Genomic DNA, 8,671 nt, shown 5'->3' with positions numbered 1-8,671 from the left:
GGGCGGTATACAAATTTAAATAATAATAAATAATAAATAAATAAACATATGAAGAACTGTTGCAGGAATTGGGTATGTATAGTTCAATGAAAAGAAGGACTAAGGTGATCACCTGACAGCAGTCTTCCAATATTTGAGAGGCTGTCACAAAGAAAAGGGAGACAATCTATTCTTCAATACACCTCAGGGCTGGACAAGAAGTAACGGATAGAAGCTTACCAAAAAAAAATCCAACCTAGAACTAAGGAGAAATTTCCTGACAGTGAGAACAACTAATCAGTGGAATGACTTGCCTTCAGAAAAACCTCACTGGAGGTTTTTAATAAGAAACTGGACATCCATTTATCTGGAATAGTATAGGGTCTGCTACTTGGGCAGGAGGTGGGACTAGAAGACCTCCAAGGTCCCTTCCAACTCTGTTATTTTGTTCTGTTCTGATTTACTGTAAAGCACTTTTTCTCTGTTTGCATGGACTGCCCTTTCTCAGGTGTTGCATAATCCTACAAAAAGACACTGGATTGGAGAATTGAATTTGGATGTCTAAGGAATAGTCTAAAATGGAAGGCTTAGTGAATAGCAATAGCAATAGCACTTAAGACTTATATACAGCCCTCTCTAAGCGGTTTACAGAGTCAGCATATTGGCCACAACAATCTGTGTCCTCATTTTATCCACCTCGGAAGGTTGGAAGGCTGAGTCAACCTTCAGGCTGATGAGATTCAATCTGCCAAATTGCAGGCAGTCAGCAGGCAGCAAAATTAGCCTGTAGTACTGCACTCTAACCACTGCACCACCATGGCTCATGGTATCATTCTGAGCTGGGAGTAAGAAAAGGCTGTATAATCCTCCATGGTTGTTTAATGTATTTATTGATTTATATATAAGAAATATTTATGGTGGTATTAGAGATTCATTGGCTGTGGATAGGATTGCAAGTGCATTTTTATATACAGATACTACTATGTTATTAAGAACCAGAATAATTTGTGGGGAAGGTTCAGTAGACTGCATGATAGAAAGAGAAGCTGATTACAATCCATCAAGTCATTTTCAACTCCTAGTGACCACATAGACTTTCTCCATTACAATCTATCCCCCTGGCCTTTTCTTTCAAGTCTTCCAACTATATACACATTGCCACTGTAGCCATCCACCTTGCTGCTGGTCATTCTCTTATTTTCTTTCCTTCTACCTTTCTCAGCATTACAGCTTTTTCCAGAGAACCAGGTTTTTGCATAATATATCCGGAATAGGGTAATTTAAACCTGTTCAATTGTGCGTCCAGTGATAACGCTGAGCAATGAGAAGCAGGGGTCCAAAAACTAATTATCTATAAAAGAAGTAACTGTGTTTAAACAGAGAAAATGGAGTGAACAATTACAAATTATCCATAAATGATGAAAAATGAGGGCAAGTTAATGAATTTGTGTACCTTGGAAGAACATTTACTAAAAATAGGGAAATGAAGCTTTAAGATACCCAAAATTAAAATTAAAATGAGGGTAAAATGTGAGTGGTTTATTGCAAGGAATGACTGCACTAAGAACTGAAAACAGCAATATCCAAAAATGTCCTTGTCAACCCTGAAGCTGATCTGCCCGAAGTCATCTTGGAGCTTCAGTGCTGCCACACTGGAGCGAGCGATAGGGAGGGGGATTAGAGATAGCTGGGGTTGTATAGTCAAAATAAAATGCTTTCTCTTGGGAACCAAGGACGTTCTCACACCTGGCCAAAGGAAGGAGTGATGTCACCAGACCAGCGGACACTACCTTGATTGGGCCATGTGACTGGGGTTGAGGGAAAACATTCACTTTTAATTAGGTGAAAACCAAGGGGCCCTTCAGAGTTGGTTTTCACCAGATATGTGCCAATATGATATTTCCAATAAAGCTGTTCTTTGAGGAATCCACCTGCCTCGGAGTTTTTGCTTGCGATGGATCTATTACTTAGAACCCTGACAGCCTTCTGTCTACCTTCTTATGTGCAAATGTGATTTCAATAGATGAGGAAAAGCTTCAAAATAGTTTACTGGATGTTTAACTGTATACATTGTTAAATAAGCAATTGGGTAGTAAATGAATGTTGATTGAATACAAAATGAATGCTACAAAAATAGTATAGTGAGGTGGTTTGATCAGGCAGAGAGAATGAACAAGGGCTGGATTGTGAAGGATAAATGAGTTATAAGATACAATGAGTTATAAGATATAAGTCGTGACTGGATGGAGCTGCTGAGTTCCCCAAAAAGAAGTGAGAGCTGTGTAAAGAACAAAAGGTATAGCAGGAATTGAAAGAGAAAGGAGAGATGGTTTACAAAGAATAAAACGGCATGGAGCAGTATAGTGAATTTCACCGGTATAATTTGGATGTAGTTTTTCACGTCTCAAGCCATTAATTTCTTTCGTTAACTATCTCTCGGGTTTTTTTTATTCTTTCTAAATTGCTCACCCCGAAAGGAAATGGTATGGTAATTATGTACATACTACGCTCAGGCTTGGAATAGTTCAGCACGCCTCCAGCCATGAAAATAGAAACCACAAACCATAGCTCAGGCGCTTAAAAATGAAAAACATCAAACCCTGCCTCCTTCCGGTAACAAAATCGCTATTATTTCCCGTTTGCTCCCAGCCCCGACAGAACAGCGCCCCGCGCGCCTCCCTGGTTTGCGCCGGCCAAGTCCCGCCAGCTATTCCTCCCGCGGCGCTTTCAGCCGCGTTTTGGGAGTGATCCGCCGCTGGAACTGGACGCCCTTACAGCCTTTGTGCTCCCACCCACCTCCGCTGCGGGAGGGAACACAAACGAAAAGAAAGGAAGGGCTTATCGGGAGGTAATCTACAGAAACCGGTGAGGACAAAGTGCAGGACATGCGTTTCAGGCTCTGATGCGCTGGGCAGCTTGTTGGAAAAACAACGCCACAGTGCTCATAAACGGAATTCAGATTCGATGGCCTTTTTTGCCCGAAAAGTGACAAGTTTTTGCTTTGGAAAAGAACTGTGATGATTGGCTTTGTTCTAGCAGCCCTGAAATCTACTTCAGCCTGTGGGAAATTAGTATTCAGAAAGACAACTCATCAGCCCTTTTGCTGATGCATCACTTTGACCTGTGTGCTTGGTAGTTTCCAGGAAAAGGAAAGCTACAGAGGGACTGTCTCTGCATATGACCCTGAACACCTTGGTACTTAGTGTGCAGCATGCTGATAGCTGCTGATGGGCCAAGCCTTAATTTAGGTACAAAACGTAGCTGGGAATCTTCCTTAGATAACAGGTGGAGACCTGCTCACACCAGGAGTTCCAAGGCTGAAAGCCTGAAAAGTGAGAAGACTGGCAGAAAGTGTCCATGAACAGCAACTAGCAGCCAGAAGACTCGATGTTAACCATAATTTCAAAAAAACAGAAGACCAGATCTTCCTTATTAGATGTTTATCAGTTTTCACCTATCACTGCATTAATGTTATATGACCTTACACCAGGGGTGGGTTCTACTTACCTTTATTATTGGTTTGTAGTGGGGCCGTGCGCGCGCGCTCTTCTGCACATGCGCAGAAGCGTTTTGATAACGTCGGGGTCGGTGGGCGGAGCCTCCCGCTGGTTTTACTACCGGGTCTATAGAACCGGTGCAAACCGGGGCAACCCACCACTGCCTTACACCTTATATCTAACAATACAGCGCTGAATATAAAGTTTATGGATTTCTGTGGTACAGTGTCTGTTAAAAAATGTGCAAGTGTTTTAGTGAAATATCTTTCAACCCCATTTTGAGGGTCCTCCAAACTGAAGACCCTGGGAATCACGCAGCTCTTGTCCACTTACGACTCTACCAATATAACATCTGCTTCCTTGTCCAGCTGTTTTTTCTTCCCAGAACTTTTCCTACTGTCAACAAAATGACAAGACTATATGACTGCCTATATTCAATTAAGCACCTATGAAACGTTCAACTACTTAACATACCTAAGCACTATGGCTCACCTGTCCACATGGTGAGGGCAGACCAGTTGCACTTGAAAGCTTGAGGTGCCAAAAATTCTTTTAAGATATCTGGGTTGGCCACCATATTAATTACCCTGTTTCCCCGAAAATTAAACATCCCCTGATAATAAGCCCAATCAGGCTTTTGAGTGCATGCGCTAAAATAAGCCTCCCACCGAAAATAAGCCCTCCCTGAAAATATTTAAACGCAGAGCTGGAAATCAGGTAAGACAGCAAGAGGAGCCCACGCGCCCCAAAATAACCAGATCTCCCCAAAAATAAGGCCAAGCGCTTATTTCGGGGTTCAAAAAATATAAAACAGGGTCTTATTTTTGGGGAAACACGGTAGGACATGAATACAGTAGGACTGGAAATAGAAACTCAGATACCTTTTGAATTATCCAGTATTTCAAAAGTACCTATGGGATCACCTTCAACCAGCATTGGTCTGACCTCTTAAACAATCAAGAAAAAACATTACTTAAATGTCCCAGAGGTTTTGGGGTGGAGGGAGAGCTGAAACCCAAAGGCACTGTTTTCTTCCATGGCAGCGCTTTTTGCTCTGGAATATTTTCTTCATGGAGGAAACACTTCATTGCCACTTGTATGCTACTCCACGTGCTGTGGTGCCTTTCATTGCCTGCTCAAATAAAAGTTGCCATGCAATCCATCAACATCACTGTGGGTTACTTAAGCAGAGCAAGCCTATACATGTGTGATTCATGACTGGCCTTCCCTTTGCCCGCTTTACTGGTCTGGATCAGCATTTCCCATCTTACAGTCTCCAGACATTTTAATTATTATTTCTAACATTCCTGAGCAGCCAGCTGATGGGAGCTGCAGTCTAGCATAATATGGAAATCCTTAGGTTGGGCAAGGCTGAACAGCACCTATAGAAGAGAATATATATAGCTCAGGGCTGAAATGTGGAGTTCTTGCTGCTCTCTGTGCTTAGTTGTTTGCTTGCAGATGTTTCATTGCCTGCCTTAGTTCTAGTGAGTGTCGGGTTTGCTGCCTGTTTTGTATTTTGCCCTGCCAGTGATGGTGGGAGTGTGGTTTTTTCCTTGGTAGTTCTGTGACCGGAGAAATGTTTCCTGCTCTTTCAACTGGTGCTATCCTCCTTATCTACAGTATTTAACAGCTCTCTACCCTTAAGAACAAAATACTATCAGAGATACAGAATACAATTGTAGGAGTTGGGACAGATCAAATAGTATTCCAAAAATGTCATTCTTTTCGCATGGCAAAAGAATTCACATGGCATTCTTTTGTCAATGACATTACTTTTGACTCAATCTTCATCAGTTTTAAAGTTCAATCTATAAAATCATATCACATTTTTGAGTATTAAAAATAATTATTGGACATACACTATTTTTAAGGGTTGGAAGCAATTGTTCTTCTTTCATTTGGGTACAATGCTACCTTTTTCAATAGTCTTCCATTTTGCAAACATGCTTCTAGCTGCTTAGTGCAGAGCAGTGTTAGAAGAAATATCCTTCTGGGTTCAGCTCCAAGTGGGGAAAAAGACACTGGAAACATGGAGACTGCTTGGAAAGATGGTTTAATGATGGACAGGATCACATGGCTTGAGTTCCTGAACAGAAAAGGGGTGAGATACAGCGAGTCCCCGGGTTTTATGCTATCTCTGGCTTTGAACTTCCTGGGACCCCGAAAGAGTATCCTGATTGATTGTCAGACTCCCAGGGGGTGGGGGTCTTAGCTAGCCTTGCTGGCTGATATAATCTTCCCAGGTGCGATGTGGTGAGTTTCTGTTGCTAGATGCGTCCTGTTGTGTTGCAGTTGATGGTCCATGGACAAAGATTGAGTTTCTGCCTCTGGCCCATTGACAAAAGGGTGGGGACAGAAAGATGGGAGCTGTTTCGTCTTTAGAACATGCTTCTCCATTTCTCATCCAGGGAAATATAATATTTTGCCTTTTTAATATTTCCCAAAATATTTCATTCCTCTAGGAAAGGGGTGGGTGCTAACTTCCTACAGCAGCAAAAATCCTGGGAAAATGTGATGATAGTAAATAGAATTGTTTTGAACTCTTTTAAATTATTACTTTATTTTAATAATTATGCAACTATTTTAAAATTCTCCTTTATTATGGTTTTGCAGACGGACATACTAGTTTATTACATTGAGGCCTCATATGCTTTATTCTTTCTTTACAGAAAGATATCAAAATGTGTAGATATGCCTTCTTGCAATACAGGACTCAACTACCTCTAGAAGACTGATACCTTTCAACTGCTGCTTTTTAACCTGATGCTCCATCCTCTGATATCATATCTGCCTTTGTTTTGACCTATATACAGTAGGACAGTTCCATTGACTGCATTCATTTTCAGATTTTTCAGCTACTCATTTCCCATATTTTTTATAAGTTAAATACAGTCCAGAAAAACAGCACATCTTCATTTTTAATGTGCATGGATATTGAGGCATCATAGGCCTTACATCTTTCCAGCTGCATGTTGGAATTATGAATCATGGTACTGTAGATATTCTAAATACATATAAAGTACTACTTTAGAAGAATGGGTTGTCTCTATTCAGTCTGGGTTCAGGCCTGTGTATGGGAATGGGACAACTTTGGTCTCTTTTTTGGGTGATCTGTATAGTGCACTTCTCCTTTTCCTTTTAGACCTCACAGTGACCTTCCTGTCCTTTTAGACTTCTTCTCTCTAGCATCTTACTAGACTACCTAAGGAGGTCAGGGATTGGGACACTGTTTTGCAGGGGTTTCACTCAGGGGTGGGCTTCAAAAATTTTAGCAAGGGGTTCTCTGCCCGGTTGCTGGGTGGGCATGGCCATGGTGGACGTGGCCTAGTCGGCCTCCTGCACCACAGCGGGGGTGAGGGGGTGGGGTACTTTTGCCCTCCCCGAGCTCCAGAGGGTTTCCTCAAACCTCTGGGAGCACGAAAACAGCCTCCCCAGGCTTCCGGCCTTCTTGAATTTCCAGTAGGCCCGTTTTCCCCGAGCCTCCGCACACACCCTGCATTTAGCTGCATCCAAAACGGGCCACGTGGGGACTCCTGGGGGGATGGCGGGGGGGTGGACAGGGTGGGGCAGGGCAGGGCCAGCCAGGAGTGAGATTTGGGGGTTCTCCAAACTGCACAGAATCTTAGCTAGAAGTTCTGCTGAACCCCTGCGAACCCCCAGCAGCCCACCCCTGGTTCCACTCCTATGAATGGTTTCAGTCTGCTGTAAAGAGGGAAGTGAGATCAGCCTATCGAACCCTTACTTTACAGGAATTAGTCCTCACCCTCCTGCTTCTTAACTTTTATTTGAAACTGTTGGGGACAGATCATAGGATGACAATTTGAGCTATGAATAATCGGTATACTACACATTGCTATCTTGGGTAATAAAGGGAGGTACTGCCAATATTCTTTCCTGGGGTTTGGGGCCTTGATGGTCTGGAGAGAGAACAGTTTCAAACTGAATCCAAGGAAATTGGAGTTGCTCTTTGTTCAGGTAGTCCTCAACTAACAACTACAATTGGGACCAAAATTTCTGTGGCTAATAAAGATGGTTGCTAAGTCTGTGGCACCCAATTTTATGCCTTTTTTGCCACGGTTGTTGAGAATCACTGCAGTTAAGGTGGTTACTAAGCGAATCTGTCTTCCTCATTGATTGTGCTTGTTGGAAGTCAGCTGGACAGGTCGCAAATGGTAATCATGTGACCTTGGCGTGCTGCAACCATCATAAATACATGTTGGTTCTCAAACACCCAATTTTGTTCATGTGACTGTGGGGATGCAGTGATGGTTATAATTGTGAGGACTGGTTGTAAGTCATGTTTTTGAGGCTGTTGTAACTTTGAATGGTCACTAAATGAATGGTTGTAAGTCAAGGTTTACCTGTATAGCAGGGCTCTCCTTTGATACTGGTGTTATTCATGGATGGAGAGGAGTAGGTCTTTGATGTAGGGATCCTCCTGGACTTGTGGTTCCCATTTGAACAGGAGGTGAATGCTATGGCTAGCAGAGCTTAAACACATCCTTAAGCTGGTGCAGGAGAACCTAGCAACAATAATTGATGTTCTCATCACCATTCATATAGGCTGCTGCAGTATGCTTTACATGGGGATACCTTAAAGACTACTCAGAAATTGCAGTGATTAGCCCAGAATGTGGTGGCCTGTCTTTTAACTAGCCCCTGATGTTGGAAGCATATTAAATGTGTGTGGCAGGCCCTACATTGGTTACAGGTTCAGTTCCAAATGTAACTTTAAAGTGCTGCTGTTTCCCTATAAATCCCTCCATGACTTGGCACCTGGGCACTAATGGGACTGGCTCCTCCAACAGATTGGAGCAAGTAGGGAGGGTCTCCTTGTTTTACATTTCTGGGACATCAGAAGAGCTGAAGCTAGAAGGCACTGCTTCTCCACATAGCCTTGATCTATAGAATGAGCTCCCTGCTGAGACCTTCCCAGACGCTCCCAGATTGTTGTTTTAGTTGTTAAAAATGGAGCTTTTTTGAAGAATCTTTCAGTAGCATCACCTGCACCTTTAGTTGTTCTTACTATATTTCTGTCCTGCTTTGGTTTGTTTTTGTAATTTGGATTGTACATTGCTATAATTTGTGTCATTGTGACATTGAACCAGGGTCACAAGATTGCATTACAATAGACATTAATTCATTAAATAAATAAATAAATAATTAGGATTGTTGTTTGTCAGGCAGTCTGT

Source organism: Pantherophis guttatus, chromosome 2, assembly GCF_059756535.1.
Source record: "Pantherophis guttatus breed Tessera chromosome 2, ASM5975653v1, whole genome shotgun sequence".
Taxonomy (NCBI): domain Eukaryota; kingdom Metazoa; phylum Chordata; class Lepidosauria; order Squamata; family Colubridae; genus Pantherophis; species Pantherophis guttatus.
The sequence above is the reverse complement of the archived record's forward strand: the minus strand, read 5'-3'. Positions refer to the sequence as shown.